Raw genomic sequence first — 21,268 nt, forward strand, 5'->3', positions numbered from 1 at the left:
TTGTCAAGGTGGGCGTAATCCCTATCGAGCAGTCCCAGCCAAAACTGCTAGTTCCACCAGTGATTTTGCAGAGGTTACGGACCGACTTTTGTACGGTTTTTGGGTCAAAGTTGGGTATTGAACTTGACACTCTAAAAATTTCAGAATTTTTGGACCGAAGTTATAAAATTCTTACAAAACTGTTTGTTTCCTGCTAACTTGGTGCAGGAACTAAGAATTTCTGAAATTTACCTGATTTTTTCCAAATTTTACCTTTCTGCTCAGTCCTTTTGTCATCTTTGCATTGAAATACAGGCAGCTAAGCCACAATCGCTAAGGAAAATGGAGGGACGAAGAATGAAGAAGTCAAACTCATCTCAATCCAACTTTAAAACAAATTCGACCATGTCCAGTTTTCCAAACAGTGGGAGCCTAAAAGTTACAAATGCATCACTAAAAACACTCAGAATTAATGCTACAAATATGATGGAACCCAAGCTGGTTGGTGGATATTGCAGGTGGTGACCAACTTGATGGGAAAGGGTGCAGACTATTGCGTCCAGTGTGTGGGCCTTGCCTCCCTCATGTCGATGCCTATAGAAAGTTGTCGTGTGCTACTCTTTCTCCCTCGCTCGCTGGCCTGTATAAAGAGAAGCAAGCTGAAATCAACAAGCATGTCACAAGCAGCTGCACTACCTAGTGCTAATTTATCAACATGTAAGCATCAGTTTTCTGAAGAACAACCAAAGTAAACATGTTAGGCACGCCAGTAAAAAAAAATTGCTGCATCATGTAATCCAAAATCAGATCAGACGTTAGAATTTCTTAATAAGAGAAATTCTATTTATTCGTTATATAAGAAATGGGTGCTCTCATAAGTACATTGTTTAAATTAAAGCAAGTAATGTTTTCTCTTTCATCTGCAATACTTATAAGGTATTGAATAATTCATCATCTTTGAAGTAAAAATTGTTAATAACGGCTAAGCAAATTTTCTATCTGCACAACCAAGGCAAAACAGATTTTGGCCAGAAAAAAAATAAAAGATTTTTGCTGTTTTTATTTTAATTTTTGACATGATCTTTGTGGATACTATATACTAGTCTATTTTGCCCAAAAATTTATGCTTCACCATCCGTCGCATAGCTATGCCTTGCTTCACAAGCTTAGCGCATCGCTTCACCTTGGCACACTGGACAACATTGTAAATACTGTGAATTGCTGGCTAAAATTTGAAGTACAACCAAATCAATGAAATTGGGAAACTGTCCAAAAAAATCTATGCACAGAAAGTGCATGGTAATACTAGTAAGACCTTGACAATAACTCAAATCCAAGCAAACAATTAAATACTAAAAGAACATAAGAAATTTACCTCTCCAAATAATCAGGCTCTCTTCTCCTTTTCAATGGGTAGCAAGATCAGGGTTAGGCAGAACCCTTCCATATTATACCAACATAGCAACACCTGGATCATTGTGGTAATCATACAACAATTATCAATGATGACTTCCTCATAATAGATCTCTGGATACTTTTCCGCTACCCTCTCGGCAACACTGCAACCAATGAGAATGGAAAGCTAAGTGAGATCAAAGAAGAGAGAAATCATCATCTCGGAAATGGAAAGCAAATATAAATGTACCTTAAGAAAAAGTCCATCAGTCTTCCTCCTGATGTTGGCTTTGTGTATGAGACTTTTTTTCTTCCATGGGTTTTAGCATAGTGGAAAGCATATTCTCCAAATGTCAGACAAGCTTGTCTGGTAATGATTTTGAGACTGTCAACAACTCCTCTAACAACCTGATTACAGAGGAAAAAATTAACTGAAAAGCTTGAAAAAGAGGGCAAGAGAAAAACAAGAGATTAGCAATACTCACTGATGCTCAGACTACCGTACTCTCCTTCCATGTTCTCATGAATTGCCACATTATCGGGTTATGTAAGCAGTAAATTTGAATTAGATGGATAGCATGAATCAAGGATTTCAGTTAGTTTGAAGGCCTGGAAATATGGAATTCCTCCCATTTATTAACAGAAGCTGTCCTTTTGGCTCTGCATGATCTAACTGACATAAGTTCTACTACCATTTGATAGCTTATGCATGACTAAGTAGTTTGTGATAGAAAGCGCAAGAAATAAGGAGGATCATGTCCAACAGAAACAACATCAGTAACTTTATCAAAAGGAACCATACTATTAGATCTGGCAGTCTTCCTATTAGCTTTCTCACGTATGCCTACACCATCTGTGCAGGACAGAGTCTCCACCAACAGCAGCACAAAACAAGATCAAGGGCGACTTCCCTTCAGCCACATACTGAAGATCTTGCATGAAGGAAGAAAAGAGAACTAAGACCACATTCTGATCACATCCACATATAGCTTGCACACAAAAGAAAGTTTATGATCTTATATAGTAAAAGATTATTAATTTTCTTTATGAAAGTTATCAAATGCCAAAAAGTGAAAACGTTTCAGCTCTTTGTGACAATCTGCCTTGATGAGACAAAAGTGACATGGGCGCGTGAGAAAAGAAGAATGAAGCATGACTAATCAGGTGAAATTAAGTTGCAAGAGAGCGCTATCTGAATGGTTGTATTTTGTTTATCACCAGTAAGCATCCAAAAGTTCCAAAAGTTGATTCCAACCTTCCGAAGCAGATCGATTGTTTCAGGAACACTTTTCTACATTGGCATCCAAAAGAAAATGAAGACAATCTACTTAAGTCAAACCAAAAGGAACGCTCTCGCATGAAACAATACCCCCAGAGAAGGAAAAAGAGAATCCCCTGCAGACGGTCTTCTGTTGCAGCAACTCCAAGAACCTCAAGACTGTGTTCCAAACGTTGGCAAACTTCAGCACTTCTCCACTAAAGGGAATGATTTGCATGAATAGACAAACTTTACATCTTCATTATACGACTCAAACATTTCACCAAAGCCAGAGTTCAGTCGGAAAGAATCACTTGAACAGAAACCAGAAAGTAGAGAAAAATCAAGATCTCAAAACTAAACAGCTCACCTCCCAGTCAACTAGAGAAGCATTAGCCTCTTTAAACAACACAGACCATTCTCTATATTCATCTTCTGATAATTCTCGCCATGCCGAGCAAAGGGTTCGCAACACCAAAAGCTAACCACCCTAATAATTGTTGCCTCATTATGTGTTAGTTCCTCACCTTTACCAACCTGTGGCATTGCAACAAACAGAGAAGTAATAGATAGATTAACTAATGCAGACGTGGAGAAAAATATCACTGTTTACACCACAGGTGGTTTAGCAGAGAAAGAGTTCTTAAATAAAGAAAGAATACCTCTTTGCTATGGATAAAAACAAGAGCTTTTAGTTGTGCACGTCTGAAAAGTGCAGACTCATTATGTCCAAGCAGAAAGTCCAGGATCTACAAAAACATAGAGAAGTATTTCTCATCTTGACAAACCCAGATATCGTTTCCATGTGGCTTTCCTTTTTAAAGTTAAAACTTTCTTAAGAAGCACCAAAGTTCAAAATAATCACAAAACATGTCCACGATTGTTTAAGAATGCTTTTCAAAATAACAAATGTAAGGATAGGCTTTCCTTCATCAAGAAATAGTATATGTTCAGGAAATCAAAACTGAATTTATCTTTTACAGAACAAAACTATTTTTCTGCATGGGGTCACCTTCCCGATTGGATAAGCTATTGGATGGCAAATTATCATCAGAATATGGACAAGCCCTACCAAAATTGGCACCCACAGCAAGTCCATATCTTGAACAGATGGCCTCTGGAATGATCTGCAAAAGTTTAATGTTGAAATCAGAAATTCACTCATCGACTAAGAGTAGCCCCTACTGATAGTAACATAGGAAGAATCTAAGAACTTAAAACCGCTTTTTAATATCAAAATCCAATAAAGAAAACTCATGATTATGAACTCACTTGCACAAACGAGTGCCAGCTTACCTCCCCAAAAGTTAAAACGAATGTAACCGACGCATGGATGGAAAATCTTATCCAGATATATTGGGAGAGCCTGGAAACACAAAAAATGACATATATTAACACGAGGAAGAACTCTAAGGTCAACTGATAAACACTTTAAAACGATATACATTAATAACCAAAATCCTTACTTGAAATCTATGTTCTCTAAATTAACTGGACCTAAATATAAACAAATTTGAAAGACCGTGAAAGAAGCCTACACGGCTCTGACTTAAGCTGTCATATCACACCCAAAATCCTAACTCAATTCAGGTAAAAGATAGACCAATTGAAAATTATTTGGTTTCTGCAAGCAATCTAATTTCTGCACATATATGTAAATTTCTCTAGCAAAAATTCTATGTTTTCGACATCAACTTTGCAACCACTGGGTCACATCATATTCCCTACAATAAAATAAACTAAACCCAAGGGATAAGTCTTGGGAAGCAAAACAAATCAATCATCAAATGTTAAAGTCACCCAAACATCCACAGTTTTGGAATAGAATTCTACAGCAATCTCTGCAATTGTAGGAGATTTCCGGTGTAGAGGGTGTGGTTTCGAGCTCTCGGGCAATGTACATGCATAACACTTGGCTACCTACCAATTATGACAAGCTAACAAACATAAAACACAAACAAACAATGACAGGATTTGCCTCTCTTTGTGCAAACTTTTGTAGCCAGCATTAGTTTCTATTTCAGCCAACAATTTATGTAAACTCACTCAAATCAAATTGGATGCCACAACTTTGTTGGGAACTCAAATAAAAACTTGATTTTGAAGTACAACATCAAATTCTCGTGCAACATGTATTGGCTTTTCCAAAACCACTGTACATCTACAAGAACACTGATGAGTTGGGCTTTAAATTTCGATACCAATTGCATGAATCAGAAGACACTGACAATGTAAAAAAAAAAAAAAAACTAATGATAAAATTTAAAAGCTAACGACTCTTGCAAACCCTTTCCTAAGCAAACCTTAAAAGAGAAATCAACAAACCTTAAAAGAGAAATCAACAAAAATACTGCCTAGCCTTCACAAGCAAACAAATTGTGATGGGAACATGGAAAGGGGAAGACAAAAAATTCATTACACTCAGCATGAGTGGAATATGTTTTAAAGGGTTTCATCTATTTTATGATGGACTAGCAGTTTGGTAATAAAAAGGTCAACATTTTTAAAAAATGGAGAGGAAAACATTACAAGAGATGTCAAGTGTTTACTTTTAAATAGTTTATAAATCATCAATTTAAATCATAAGCAGAACGTGCTCGTGTTGTGCAAATGATATGCCTTTCATTAACCCTCAATACCGTACAAGCATCGAGATTCATTTCGCATCAATGTTGTTTAATCTCAAGAAGGGAAGCCTTTAAATTTCAAAAAAATGAACATAAAGTAATCATCCTCAACATCTGAGGAAATAAAAAAGAAGAGCAGATATTGACCCAAGGATCGCACATCCATGAAAGATTGTCGCATTTCAATAACTTCGAGTTCAGCCTTCATGTCATTTATCTCTTGACAAGCACCTTTTTTGTTTTTCTTGGTTTTGGCTTTTTTTTTTTTGCATTTGGCTTTTTTCCTTTTCATTTTTTCTTGCTTTTGATTTTCTTATTCAGGCTGACCTTCACCTTTGAGGGAATACCTCACCACCCCAAAGGCTACTACGAAGCTCCACCGCTTTGGTGGTCAGGTGTAGTTTTGTCACGTATCAACTCGTTTCACCTTTGGGGTTTTCAACATGCCAAAAGTTCATAAGTCATTATCTTCGCGGCATAGACATAAATCACCTATATGTCTACCCGGTACTCTTGATTATTAACCCAGAGAAACAACTACACAAGCCCCGAGGCCATCTCTCAACTTTTATTTTGCTACCTGCCAATATTTTATAAGGCATTATGGCTTCTCTCTTAGGATATTTTCTTGCTAAACCCTTACAGACACTTGATCACTAGAGTCAATAGCATCTCTTAGTCTTGACTTTCTCAGCTTCATAGGAGTTTTCCAGATTTCCGCTTCTAATGATTGACAACAAAAAAAAACTTGAAAGTTTCCTTTTACTTGGGCAGGTAGTAAGAACAAAACGAAGGCATATCATTGCGTGATAAGACATTTTTAAAATGTTTTTATGCACAATTAAAAAATTTCTCTTTCAAAAAAGTACTTGACATCAAATGGCATATCACCTGGAATTAGGAACTCTCTTCTTCCAAAAGAGGAGTTTTTATGGAACCAGACTGATTTGTGTTAGAATGTATGTATCCCATATGTATACATATATACATTTATATATATCACATATATTATTCATCTAATATATGCTTTATATATATATATATATTTTATATTTTGGGTACTTAGGACACCTATGTAATTTTCACTTTCTTTATGTATTTTTTCTTTATGTATTATTTTCTGTTTTCCCCTTTTATCCCTCTCCTTTTTCTATTTTTCATAGAGGGAGACTACTCCCAACGGCTAGATTTCTAGCCGTTGGGACTGCCTCCTCCTTCTTCTCTTTGGCCCTCTCCTCTATAAATAGGGCAGCTCTCCCATTGTTTTAGTTATGGCTTTTTAGCCTACTTCTTGTATCTCTTTGTGTGATTAATTTAAGTTCTTCTTCACCTCTTGTTTGAGGGTTTGTGAGATTGACTTGTTGGTGAAAGCTTCAAGGCTGATATTACTTGAAGAGGTTGTTTCTTTGGGCCTGATTTACATGGTATCAGAGCCTCGTCTTTGGCTCTTTGTCTTGCTGTCATTCAAGATTGAAGGTTCAGTTTTTATTCTTGCGTTGGAGCTGTGAAGCACTCCAAGTGTTCGAGATATTGCTTGCTGCAGTTTTACACAAGAAGAAGAGTGTTTTTGCTGGCTTCTTTTTGGTGATTTCTTGACGAAATCTAGCTCCCTTGGTGGTGAGCTCGTGGCTGTTGAAAGGGTGACTGGTTTCTATCATTGTTGAGTTTTTATCCTTGCCATGGACTTCTTTTCACGTGGCTGCCATCTTCTTCATAACTTGTAAGTGGATCTACCTTGTTGATTGTGCCCATGGATGACAAAGTCTCTTCTCTTCCTTTTCTCAAACTCTCATCAACAAATTACATACAATGGGCTAGAACTATGGAACACTTTATTCGTAGTAAAAGCCTTTGGGGACTAGTTGATGGGACAAAACTTGAACCACAACTAGTCCTTACGAAAGTTGTTGATGGAAGGGCTATGGAATTGGATGCAACCGAAAAAGAGAAGATAATGGCTGAATACAACAAAAAATGGGAAAAATGGAGTGTTGGTCATCACAAAATCATTACTTGGATCTTGACTTGTGTTGACAATGCTACTAGCGGGCAAATCTCTAAATTAAATTCTGCCCTAGAAGCTTGGGAATATCTAAAGAAAACTCATACCATGAGAGATGTTGCTTATATGCATCATGTTCAACTCAAAATTCACAATCTTCAACAAGGAGATAGATCCATTAAAGATTATGTGGCTGAAATGGATCAATTGTATGATGAATTGAGTATTTTTGAACCACATTGGACACAAGATCTTATTCTTAGAGAAAAGCAAATCCAACGTGAGAAGTTTTACAAGTTTATCATAGGTCTTAGACCGGAATTTGATGGTGTCAAAACCGCTTTACTTCATCGTTCTAAAACACCATCTATGAATGAGGCTATTGCGGAACTTCAAATGGAGGAAAATCGTCTTTGTCTTGATAAAGAGAAAGTCAACAATGTGCTTGCCACATCTAGGCCGGGGGCCCACTTGAGACCTTATAGACCTCCTCACTTCAATCGTACAAATGAAGGAACAAGGAGAAAAATATTTGCTATCATTGTCAAGAAGAAGGACATACCAAGCCAAGATGTCCAAAACTTAGAATTTTTGATAAAAGAAGCAATGTTGCGGCTCAAATTCAAGAAGAGAAGAAAGAAGCAAGTTCATTCCAACTTGAGCAACTCATAAGTGCTCTTCAACCTTTTCTAAAAGAAGGAAGCACACCTTCGACTTTGGGAGCAACCGTGGCATCTACTTCTTCAAGTAAGTACTCTTGGATTATTGATTCGGGTGCATCTTTTCATATGACTCCTTATGAATCCCATCTCACCGAATGCACTAAAAATGATTCTTATTCCTTTGTGAAAACGGCGGATGGTACCTCTCTTGAAATTGATTTTATTGGAAATATTGACCTAGCTTTTGGATCCAAAATTTTAAAAGTACCTCAAGTAAGACATATTCCTAAATTAAACTTAAATTTATTGTCCGTTTCTCAAATAGCCGACCTTGGTTTTGATGTAATCTTCTCACAATCCAAATGTTTGATACAGGATCGGATATCCAAGAAGATGATTGGGGAAGGTTTTAGAACAAATAATCTCTACTACATAGACTTTTTGGACCTTTCAAGACCATCTTGCAATATCTCCAAAGAATGTGACATTCAAACTTGGCATCAAAGACTTGGACATTCCAATATAAAAAAAATGTCTCATCTTCCATTCATGGAGAATTTTTGTCAAAAGAACTTTGATTGTAATGATTGTATTAAGGCTAAAATGAAAGCCTTACCTTTTGATAATAGAAATTTTATTGCCCAAAAATCTTTTGATTTGGTGCATTCGGATGTGTGGGGACCCGCTCCTATTATGTCAAAAGGAGGATTATTGTACTATGTGATCTTTATTGATGATTATTCTAGGCATACTTGGGTTTATTTTCTCAAGCACAAATCGAAAGTATTCACAAACTTTAAGAATTTCTACAACATGATCTATACCCAATTTGGCTCAAATATCAAAGTCTTTAGAAGTGATTCGGGAGGAGAATTTATGTCAAATGAATTTCAACAATTTCTAAAAGAAAAAGGCATTGTTCATCAAAGATCTTGTCCTAACACTCCACAACAAAACGGAGTGGCCGAACGTAAACATAGGCACATTATTGGAACCACTAGAACCCTTCTTTTATCTAAAAATGTTCGCAAAAAATTTGGGCCGAGGCTGTTTTGACTTCAACCTATTTAATTAATAGAATGCCTACCAAACTTTTGAAACATATTTCTCCTTTTGAAAGACTTCATCATGTTAAACCTAATTACAATAGACTTAAAGTCTTTGGTTGCAAATGTTTTGTGTTAAGTGACAAAGACGATAAGCTTTCCTCCAAAGCTATTTGTTGTGTTTTTATTGGGTATTCCGAAACTCAAAAGGGTTATAGATGTTATGATATTAAAAAAGATAAAGTTTATGTTTCTAGAAATGTGATCTTTTTAGAAAATGAAATGGTTTCAAAGATGAACCCAAGAAACTAAAAGATTATACTTTTCTTTGGACTAATGATATTGATGATGATGATGATATTGATGATGAACCCGATAAAGGTACAGAGGTACCAATTGAAGAAGTCAACAATGATAATTCTACTCATATCATCCCTCCAAAAGAGATCTTAGTATATAGAAGAAGAGACCCCCAAAATCAAGAAACTAATCAATCTCTTCTTAGGAGATCCCAAAGGCACATTAGGCCTCCTCAAAGATTTGTCTCTTATGAGTCTTTTTCTCCAAAATTTCGAGCTTGTATTATGGCACATCATTCTTTTCATGAGCCATCTTCTTACCTTGAAGCTAAAGAAGATCCCAATTGGATTGAAGCCATGAATCTTGAGCTTAAAGCTCTTGAAAGCAATGAAACTTGGGATATTGTGCCTCTACCAACGGGGAAAAAGACTATTGGTTGTAGATGGATCTATAAAATCAAAACTAGAAGTGATGGAACCTTAGAAAGATATAAGGCCAGACTTGTTGCCAAGGGATATGCTCAAGAATATGGGATTGATTATGAATATCTGAATGGCTATCTGAACAAGATCAAGGGCGTCTTCCCTTCATCCACATACTGAAGATCTTGCATGAAGGAAGAAAAGAGAAAAGGAAGCCAGAAAATCATATATCTGCATTTTATCAATATGAAAAAACATGAGCACCCTGTTCATGGGACTGTGGCCAGTTCACACAGTAAAGAGTCAGACTTCACAACAGCCATAAGGATTCATCCAATCCAATGTGCCTAACAACCAAAAGAGTAGAAGGAAAATGTACATTCTAATTGCACACAATTGGACTTCAAAAGAATGAAATGCTGCCATCACTATCAAGAATCAAAATGGAAGCATTCTCGAAACCCAAACATTTATGCAACAGAAACGAGAAAGAAACACCCAGGACAAAAAAAAAAAGTAAAAAAGAGGACCAAACTGTGTCTTATTTGTCTTCCTCCTCCTCAGTCTAAAATTTTCTCTTTTGGCTGTGTGGCTGTCTGATACAAACCTAAGATAAGTATTCATTACTTCACAAAGTCTAACCATAACCCGTGGATCCCAGTGCAATTTCCTGCATGAATCCAAAACAATCATCTAAAGAATGCAATCTGAGTTTATAAATTTTGGTTTAGAAATAGAGGCTCCGATATCAAAACTCAAAAGTACTAGCTGACACGCTTGCCTGTTGAAGCACATATTCATGATGAAAAGTTTATATTGATCTATTTTTTCATTATCTAAAATGACCTGACAAGCATCTATGCACAACCACATGCACCTTGTAGAGCACATGATCAAAGATCTGAAAATCAATTTTGTGGAACATAACCATTGTGCTAAGTCACACAGGTTTTGCTTTTATGGAGCAGTATCCATATCCTTCTTTTTTTTTTGGACATGCTCAATGTTAACCAAGTCCATTTCTGTCCAAAAATTAGGGTTTTTATTCTTTTCTTTTTTTGGACTCGTGAATGTGTTGTTCTATTTGTTTAAACTTTGAATTCTTATTTTTTCCTTATATATATATACATATATATATATATATATATAGATATATAGATATATATATATATAGATATGGTCGTACCCAAGTTTTTTTTTTTTTAAATGGTAGGTACCCGTACCTATGTGACAGCCATTGTGAAGTATACCACTATTGAAATAAGCCAAAACAACTGTCAAGAGAACCACCCTAGTCATGGGCACACCCAAACACCTAAAAAATCCTTCATATACACAAAATCAAACTAAAACAATATTCCATGTTTGAGCACAAGACAAAGATATTTCCACAGTACAGACTTACTTGATAAGTCAGTTTGTTCGCTCATACATTCCTCGTCCAACATAATCCCTTTCCTTAAATAAAAAAAGAATAGCTGTTAGGAACAACAATAAATGAATAAGATCCATAGAAAATACAACGGGAAGAACAATGCAGAAACCAAACCTGATGCATCCACTTGATAAATCTCCTAAGAAGCCATTGATCACATCGGTTTGTCAGCCTACGACAAGCTGGAATGCGCATAAGTAGGCTAAAGGCCAGCTAGACACTTGCATATGCAATTAGAACAAAGATGTAGGTCTTGTAGAAAACGGACTTTGGATTCTGAAGTCCCTTCCTGCATGGTTGTCATTATCATAGTTTAGATTTGACAATCAATGACTACATGATTCAACAGAGGACAAATAAACATAAAATAGTAGGTGCAGCGACATCAAAGTGAACTCTTCCAGATTAAAAAAGAAACAACAACACAAAAAACTCACACATAAAGGTATGATACAAATGCTGAAGCAACACCAAACCAAAGAAAACGGAGAACAATTCTCATCACAGCTAAACGACGAGTTGTTGAATGTGCCCCATACATCATGACAATGTCCATACACCTACATGATTAAAGGAAACAGATGATGTAAAATCATGGCATACTCCTTGCCTCCTAAATGACATCAAGAAACAACGCAAGAGAATTCCAAGCAGTACTGGTAAACTTACTCTCAAAAAACTTCATTATTACAAAAGTAGAACCTAAACTTAGTAGCTCATTTACGGTCTTTGAATTGAACTTCCCTTTGTTAAAAGCAAGGATAGTCAGCCCCTACACGCATAATATGAAATTGGCCTTAAGCATCAAATAGATAACAAGCTCATAGTAATTTAAATCATGAATGAGGATCGCAGAAAAAATAAATACTACATACTGAGACCAAATTTTGCAACTTTTTCAGTAAAAGTATGTGGACAGAAAAGATGAAGCATTAGAAATGGCAACTGAAAACGGTTACAATTATCGGAGTATTAACAAAGAACTAGAATGCAAACAAGATTAGAAATGACAACTTCAATGTCGACACGACATGCAAGAGCTCATGTAGCCAGAATTATCGTTGTCATGAGGAAAATAGTTTTTTAAGGGAAAAGTACACAAAAGACTGCAGGTGTTCACACTTCACAGGGACAAACAGAGAAACTGCCCTAACAACAAGGGAAATAAATTGCAAACTATGCCAAATTTGCAGTCGTACCACATAGAAATGTGTGACTCCAAACATGACAAAACCAATGATTTTTCATAAAAGTTGAATAGACTTTAAATGAAATGTGTGGCAATGATGAAAAACTATTTTCTGGTACCATTTAAATATTGGGAGACATTTAAGTGGACAATTTTGATTATTTCTAATGAAAGTGTGCATATTTTAAGTAGCATCTAGTTGTTGTTTTATTATATTTATGGAATCCATGTTTGTGATTTTGTGTGTTACATATCTAAGTTTGGAGCCAACCAGTTATGCATTTTACAACATTGATTAGAGAATTTGGAACTGGTGAAGTACTTAAAAAAGTTCAAGATGACATATCATGTTTGATAAGCACTAAGCTCCAAAACATCCTAAAGCAGGCTACCTTATAGTTTACACAAAACTTTTCATTTTCAGAAACCATGAAATCATTTATGGAGGTGTGGTTTGCGGAAGGGAAATTTGAAAACGAGGGAAACCAAAATATATTATATAACTGCTTAGACAATAGTAAAGAACCTAAAGATATGACAGTAAAAAATAAGCACTTCTCAGTTTACAGATTAGAAGTACAGAGCCACATAGCAATAGTTTTCTCTTTTAGTTTGTGTTCCTACAAAACATTGCAGGCATGATGATTCAGACAAAATAGGGATACAATGACATATCAACAACAAAAGATAACAGAAAACCAGAGTTTTTGGAAAAGTTCTTTTGCACCTTGGTAACTGACACTAAAAGAATATTTTCAATAAGGTTATGAAACAACAAACTTAGCATGGGAGACCGCCAAAAAGCTAATTTTCGGCAAGCCTTCCCAGGAATATATATATATATATATAGGCACAACAGATCTTGGTTAGACAAACCTATACAAAAATACAAATAATATCATTATATCTATGTAACATCAAGTCTTTTGAAAATAACATACTACTTCGTTGTAAATAACATTGAAGCCAATTTCCTATCGATGCTGTGATGTTGCAAAATCTGTCAGTCACATCCGTAGCCACACATTACCTAAGAGAAAAATCAGGTAAAAACTAAATCTTGTAAAGAAAGCTGAAATGTTTGTAACATAAGCTCATCAAAGATGTACATAACCAGAGATGATAGAATTCCAGAGATGAAAGAATTTCATCAGGACCAACATGAAATCCAAATACATACTGCAAAAAATCTAGTACGTCTACAGTCCTTGTTGCTGGCACAGAGAAGGTATTAGGCAACTTTGAAAATCCACTGTGGTATCTGAGTGCTGAAATAGCAGCTTTAACCTGAGAATAGGTATAAAGAAGCCAATCAAAGATGTTCCCCGGACAAAATATTCATGTTTCCACAATCTTTTACCTCAGGAAAAGAAACAATCATATTTATTGAAGATGGAGAATCCAGTGGTACAATGTTATCAGCATTTAGATCCTCTGACATTGCAGCATCTGATTTCATATCCCTTTTCAACTGGAGAAAAATGAACCTTTGGTTATATAAAGGCCAAGAAAGCAAAGGGAAAAAAATAAATCAAACAGGAGCATGGGAAATGGAACATAATGACTTTCAGATAAACAAAAACACAGACTGCACTTGTTAATTAGAAAAGTAAAAAGTCAGCATTTTGGAGTTCATTATTAACCAGTACTACCAATGAAAATTTAAAGAACCAACCTCTTCAGGAATTAATTTGTCTGCATCTTCTGGGGATACTTCCTTACTGAGCTGTTCAACAACCGCTCAACTTTCAATGTTGCCAAAACCCTCTTCCTTTTCATGCTTCTGCGTTCTAAACTGGATTAACAATAAAACAGTAAGTTAAAATATGTCGTGGGATGGGCAATCATATGATATGCATATTTTAGTTAAACAGAACTTCCCGCAAAAGCATAGCACAACATCTAATATAAATTAAACAAAATTCATTTAACCATGTAGTGAAAATAGCAGGCATAAGGGCCCTAAAAACTACTAAACTAGTTTACAAGCTAAGGCCATCAATTTCACCAAAATATGATAAAAGGACCTATAGCACTTTTTTACAATATTTTCAAAAGAAAAAAATCATAAGCTGATTACATATAAAAGAAACATTTGTAACTCATCTATTTTGTGTTTTTCCTTGTAGCTTGTAAAACTCCTGCAAACGGGCAATGTCCTGGGTCCTATCTATGGCTCCTGCTTCTCGTTTGGCAAGTTTTTGCTGGAAAAAATAAAAATCGAGAGCTGTGAATTGTTTTGAAAAAAGAACTCACATAAGAGCTTTGGAGAAGCTCATCTCAAGGATGACTGGAGAGAGTAAAAAATAAAAGTTGGCTACTAAAAAAGGTGAACAAAAAGAGATAAAGATTTATAAGCTACTTAAAAAAATATATGTCAAAGCAGAAGACATAAACATTACCTTTAAATATGTTGGTCTAACTAAATGACTTAAAGTCATAAAGACATAAATATTCATGTACCTTGATAACTGACATGAGACCAGTTTTGAATTGCAAGACACCCCTTCCCTCACTATCAGGATCCAAGTTCTGTGCCAAGGAATAGGCATGTTCACATACTGCATAACAATTCCACAGCCCGTAAGTTAGATATTTGACAACACAGAGGAAGCCAAACGGTGACCTATTCTTGATTAATACCAGGCACCATGTGAGTCAAAGGAGAATTGAAGTTCACAGAGTTAATTATCTTCTCTCAATGTGTAAAAGGACAAGTACTCAAGCTAAGCAGCTATTGCCAAGAAAAAAGTTTATCACTATCCTTTTACTGGTTTGTTCACATTCGTCAAAGTCTTACATTACAAAACCAAAGATATCATTAACAGCCTAACAGGCCTTCTTTGCTTGATTTATTCAAGCAACTCTGCATACAAATCAATGAATTAGAAGAAGGAAAAACTGAGGTGTAGACATGGATACCAATGTCAGTGTCCAACAAGTTTAAACCAATGAACTGGAAGAAACAAAAACTATGTTATGTGGGCAGTGATAATCTGGTGCCAATGTCAGTGCTCAACAAGTTTGTAGAAACACACACCAAGATGGAGAGAAAGAGAAGGAACACACAATATACGTGGAAAACCTCAAAGAGAGGTGAAAAACCACGAAGAAGCTCTAACCTAGGTGCACAACCGCAACCCTAGGAGAGAGAAAAATGTTATTCCACTTAATTCAACACTTACACATAAGGACAATATATAGAGGGAGAGAGGAGAAGCCGCCTAGGGTACCGAGCCCGCCTCGGTACCCGCGCCCCATAGAACCGGGTCCAGATATGGACCCGGTTCCCACAACAACATATTCTAACACTCCCCCTCAAGCTTGGCATACATGTCAAACATGCCAAGCTTGCTAACATTTTTTCCGAATGAAGAAGTACAAAGCCCTTTAGTTAGGACGTCTGCAACTTGATCTTCAGACTTCATATATGGCAGAATCAGCTCCTTTGAGTCAATGCGTTCCCGGATAAAGTGACGGTCAATCTCCACATGTTTGGTCCTGTCATGTAGAACTGGATTATTGGCAAGATTAATCGCAGACTTGTTGTCACAGTACATCTTCATTTTATCTTCCAGTTCCACATCAATATCAGTCAAAAGGATCTTCAGCCACAGCATCTCTGTAACTCCCATTGCAACAGCCCTGTACTCAGCCTCGGCACTAGACCTCGAACACACTTCTTGCCTCTTGCTTCTCCAAACAACTAGGTTACCTCCAAGAAATATACAATACCCTGTAGTGGACCTCCTTGTGTCAGTGCAACCTGCCCAATCTGCATCTGAGTAGCCCTCAATAGTAAGTTTGTCTTGTCGAGTATACAGCAGTCCTTTTCCTGGGTCATTCTTTAGATATCCCAACACTCTTTCTGCACTCTTCCAGTGGCAATCCGTGGGAGCATGCATAAATTGACTTAGCACATTTACCGCATACGTGATATCAGGGCGAGTAAGAGTAAGATAGATAAGCTTACCTACTAGCCTCTGATATCGCCCTTTTCCTTCCTCATCCAGAATAGTGCCTGTCTTGATACTTATCTTAGTCCCCGATTCCATAGGAGTAAGATAGGGCCGACAACCAAGTTTACTTGTCTCCTTTAGTAAGTCAAGAGTGTACTTCCTTTGATTCATAACCAGCCCTGTCTCTGATCGAGCAATCTCTATCCCCAGAAAGTATCTCAGTTTACCCAGATCCTTGAGGTCGAATTCTTTAGCTAATCTCTCCTTCATCTTCCTGTTTTCTTCCTCATCACTGCCAGTGACAATCATATCATCAACGTAGACAAGGAGAAGACTCACCAGACCATCTCTCTGCTTTATGAATAGGGTATGATCTCCATTTCCTTGCTTGTACCCAGTAGACTTCATAACGATCCTTAGTCTCTCAAACCAAGCTCTCGGCGACTGCTTCAAGCCATACAAAGCTTTCTTGAGGTGACAACATTTTCCCTCTTGAACATACCCGGGAGGCATGCTCATATAGACTTCTTCCTCCAGATGGCCGTTCAAGAATGCATTTTTAACATCAAGCTGGTCCATGCGCCACTTCCTGTGCACAGCAAGAGCAAGAATAACCCTCACGGTCTTCAACTTTGCAACAGAGGCAAAGGTCTCAAGATAGTCAATCCCATACTTCTGGCTGAACCCCTTTGCAACCAGACGAGCTTTATATCGATCTACAGTGCCATCAGGTTTATACTTCACGTTGTACACCCACTTAGAGCCAACTAAGTGTGTCCCTTTAGGGATATCAACCACTTCCCATGTTTTGTTCTTAGCTAACGCACCCATCTCCTCCGTCATAGCATGTAACCACTTGGGATCATCCTTAGCATCATCCACCGACCTGGGAATAACAACTTTGGATAAGGTTGTGATAAAACATTTGTAATTTGTACTGAGCTTAGCATAAGAAACAAATCTCTGAATAGGGTGAGAAGTACATGACCTGGTGCCTTTGCGCAAAGCAATGGGGAGCTCTCCATTCGATGGACTTGGGTCATCCAGGGAGATCACGGGATTGGGATTGGTTCTATCCTCATCACCAACATCTTCCACTGTAGCTTTCTCCTTTCTGACATAAACCTGGCCAAACAAGTGATCCCTGGCAACAGTGGGCTGAGCATCCACCGTGACCCCTTCCATATAACTGCCCTTCTCATTACTGACCGTGACCGTGTCAATCACACTGGGACTAACCTTGTAGTCCAAAAACTCCATAAACTGAATCAGCTGATTAGAGGAATACTCTTCCCCTTTGTGCCCAATACACTCCCCCTGAAGAGGATTCACCGGAAAATACGACTCATGTTCATGAAATGTGACATCCCTCGAAACATACACTTTGGAAGTAGTGGGATCCACACATTTGTACCCCTTCTGAGTGGAAGAGTACCCCAAGAACACTCCTTTAATAGACCGGGGATCAAGCTTTTTGAGAGTAGGGCTATGATTATGCACAAAACAACTGCACCCAAAGACACGAGGAGTAAGAGGCCACGGATTCTGAGTGGGCCACAGGGTAGAATAAGGAGACTGACCATCCAACACCCTAGTAGGCATACGGTTAATGAGGTGTGCACTAGTGAGAAGTGCATCACCCCAATACCGCTTCGGGACATGGCGTTGGAACATAATGGCCCGGGTAACATTCAAAAGGTGACGATTTTTACGTTCAGCTATACCATTTTGAGGAGGGGTATAACTACAAGAGGTTTCATGAACAATACCCTTGCCTTTCAAGAAATCATCAAGGGATTGAGAGACATATTCCCTAGCATTATCTGTACGGAAAGCTTGAACAGTCGTATGGAATTGAGTCTCAACAAAGGCAACAAAGTTTTTCACAACTGCTGGAACCTGACTACGGTCTCGCAATAAGTACACGAACGTACATCTAGAGTAATCATCAATAAGCGTCAAAAAATAGTGACAACCACCACACGTGGGTACTCCAGAAGGACCCCAAACATCGGAATGAACTAAGGCAAACGGATGAGTGGTTTTATTCAATGAGATAGGGTACGAAGCCCTGACATGTTTAGCCAATTGACACACTTCACAAGCGAAGGAGTCAATGGAAACAGAAGCAAACAAATGAGGAAACAACTTCTTTATTAACTGAAATGGGAGATGTCCAAGACGCTCGTGCCATCGCAGAACAGTAGATCTATCATTCACACCAGACAAGTGACCACTCGTGGCAGAAATCAATGCTGAAGCAACTTGTACCGGCAATCTGTAGAGCCCGTCAGTAACCGAACCAATCCCAATCTTCTTCCCCGTCACCAAGTCCTGCAGGGAACAATGATCAGCAGAGAAAATTAGATTACAGTTTAATTCTTTAGTAATACTGCTGACAGAGAATAGGTTCACAGGAATATTTGGAACATGCAAGGCATTGTGGAGATGGTATTTGTTCAACAGGGACAAGCTCCCTTTCCCAGCCACAGAGATAGAAGACCCATCTGCCATAGACACGCGTTGCTTGCCAGAGGAAAGTTGATATTCTTGAAAGAGTTTAGAGTCCCCTGTCATGTGGTGAGTGGCTCCACTATCAACAATCCAATCACCAAGAGAAGGGTTACCTTGATCAGTCGAGGCAACGAGGGCTTGGGCTAGCTGAGCCCCTTCAGACGTGGAGGACTCCTCAGGGGTAGTAGATAGGCGGCTGATATACGCCTGTAGCTCCTTGAGTTGAGCAGGGGACAGCTTGGACTTTGCACCACTAGAAGAATTGCTCTGACTGGAATCAGACACAGAAGGGCTACGCTTGCCAGAGGGAGGACGACCTCTGACCAGTCTCTTCTCGGGATGAAGATCCCAACAGAAATCCACCGAATGCCCCAACTTGTTGCAATGAGTGCAATGCCGGGCAGGACGCTGCCCAGTCCCAGAGGCACGGTTGACAAAGGCAGAAGGGCCATGACCGGTGTCAAGATGCATCACCTGGCGACGTTGTTCTTCAGACTCAACTCGGGCATATACTTCCTCTATCCCCGGAATTTCATCACCATTAAGAATTTGGCTACGAATAGACTCAAATTCATCCCGCAGGCCTCCCAGAAACAAAAACGTACGGTCCATCCATTCCTTTTCCCAGTAGAGGGAATGATCTGAACCGCACTTCCACTCATCAGTCACATGATAATCTAGCTCCTCCCATTTGGTCTTCAGGGCAGCATAGAAGGCAGCAACAGACAAATCACCCTGTGTCAGGGAGTAAATACTGCGTTTAATCTGATAGGTACGCAGATGTCTCTTCTTGCGACCATACATCTTCGCAAGCACAGTCCACATATCAAAAGAGGTCGGCTTCCGCAGAATGAGGGGCTGGATATCGGAGGACACGGAGCTGATAATCCAGACCTTCACTTGGCTGTCCTCCAACGCCCACGTTGCCCAATGAGGATCAGATTTGATGGGCGCAGGTTTGTCGCCAGTGATGTAAGAGAGACGCCCACGGCTAGTAATCCCAATCTCAAGAGCGGCAGACCAAGATAGGTAATTGTCCTTGGTCAGACGGATGGAGGTGACCTGGATCGGCACGTTCTCAGTCTTGGAAGCGCTGCCCGCGTCAAGAACAGCATCTTTTTGAGTCCCCATCGCGTCTGCCATCACAAACACGCACACAGCAACAAGAGGCACAGCGGCGAGAACTAGGCAGAGGCGACGGGAATGAGGCAGCGGCTACGGAAGGCAGGCGGCGACGTTCCTGGGCGACGCTGGGAACGATGGACGGCGACGGTGATGGGCAGCGGTGGCGCGGGACGACGGCGGCGCTGAAGTGGGCAACGGCAGTGATGGACAACGGCAACGCAGCAGAGAACAACCGCGCCGGACGATGGCGGCGCCGCTGGCAGCGCTGGACGGCGGCGGCGCAGCAGCGGCAGAGAAAAAAAACGGAGGAAACAGCAGCGGCAAAAAAACCGGCGGAAACACGACGATCACACCAACGATCTCTCACGCGTTGGCTCTGATACCATGTAGAAACACACACCAAGATGGAGAGAAAGAGAAGGAACACACAATATACGTGGAAAACCTCAAAGAGAGGTGAAAAACCACGGAGAAGCTCTAACCTAGGTGCACAACCGCAACCCTAGGAGAGAGAAAAATGTTATTCCACTTAATTCAACACTTACACATAAGGACAATATATAGAGGGAGAGAGGAGAAGCCGCCTAGGGTACCGAGCCCGCCTCGGTACCCGCGCCCCATAGAACCGGGTCCAGATATGGACCCGGTTCCCACAACAACATATTCTAACACTCCCCCTCAAGCTTGGCATACATGTCAAACATGCCAAGCTTGCTAACATTTTTTCCGAATGAAGAAGTACAAAGCCCTTTAGTTAGGACGTCTGCAACTTGATCTTCAGACTTCATATATGGCAGAATCAGCTCCTTTGAGTCAATGCGTTCCCGGATAAAGTGACGGTCAATCTCCACATGTTTGGTCCTGTCATGTAGAACTGGATTATTGGCAAGATTAATCGCAGACTTGTTGTCACAGTACATCTTCATTTTATCTTCCAGTTCCAGATATGGACCCGGTTCCCACAACAACATATTCTAACAAAGTTTAACATGCTCAACATGGCTGATCTTGGCAAAATAAACACTTGGACATATCTATCAACACTTGAACAGGACCAGTCAATAATCTGGTACCAATGTCAGTGCTCAACAAGTTCAACATGTTATATAATTGTATTTCCATGTCCAAAAACATAAAAAACACTACAAAAACATATTTGGACAAGCAAGATGTATTCGATAGGACAAAAACAAAAACAAAAAAAACGAAAAAAGTGAGTCTCAGGCCTTTATAAGATCTTATCAACACATTGAAAGAATGTCATTGAGAAAAAATAGTAACAAGGGATGTGTTAGGCACAGTATCGATAAGGCTTGTGTGGGGAGCCTGTCATGCATTTCTTAGTTTTAGTCTTC

General features: G+C 38.8%; 2 long non-coding RNA genes across 19 annotated transcripts; both read right to left on the reverse strand.

Moving 5' to 3' along the window:
- Positions 1-337: 337 nt before the first annotated feature.
- LOC116267499 (uncharacterized) lies at positions 338-11,409 on the reverse strand. 18 transcript variants are annotated; one of them, XR_007572129.1, is made up of 11 exons: positions 11,241-11,409; positions 11,097-11,149; positions 3,929-3,998; positions 3,645-3,759; positions 3,295-3,381; positions 3,003-3,169; positions 2,744-2,812; positions 1,860-2,298; positions 1,625-1,782; positions 1,355-1,538; positions 338-619 (listed from the first exon to the last, which is right to left on the reverse strand). It is a non-coding gene; the product is annotated as an uncharacterized LOC116267499 (long non-coding RNA). The 18 variants fall into 18 exon arrangements; XR_007572128.1 differs by having other exon boundaries at positions 1,860-2,306; XR_007572134.1 differs by having other exon boundaries at positions 2,744-2,850.
- A 2,581-nt stretch (positions 11,410-13,990) lies between these two features.
- LOC126409253 (uncharacterized) lies at positions 13,991-14,876 on the reverse strand. Its single transcript, XR_007572140.1, has 3 exons — positions 14,779-14,876; positions 14,418-14,519; positions 13,991-14,110 (listed from the first exon to the last, which is right to left on the reverse strand). It is a non-coding gene; the product is annotated as an uncharacterized LOC126409253 (long non-coding RNA).
- Positions 14,877-21,268: the final 6,392 nt, after the last annotated feature.

The sequence above is a fragment of the Nymphaea colorata genome, chromosome 14, assembly GCF_008831285.2.
Source record: "Nymphaea colorata isolate Beijing-Zhang1983 chromosome 14, ASM883128v2, whole genome shotgun sequence".
Lineage (NCBI taxonomy): Eukaryota > Viridiplantae > Streptophyta > Magnoliopsida > Nymphaeales > Nymphaeaceae > Nymphaea > Nymphaea colorata.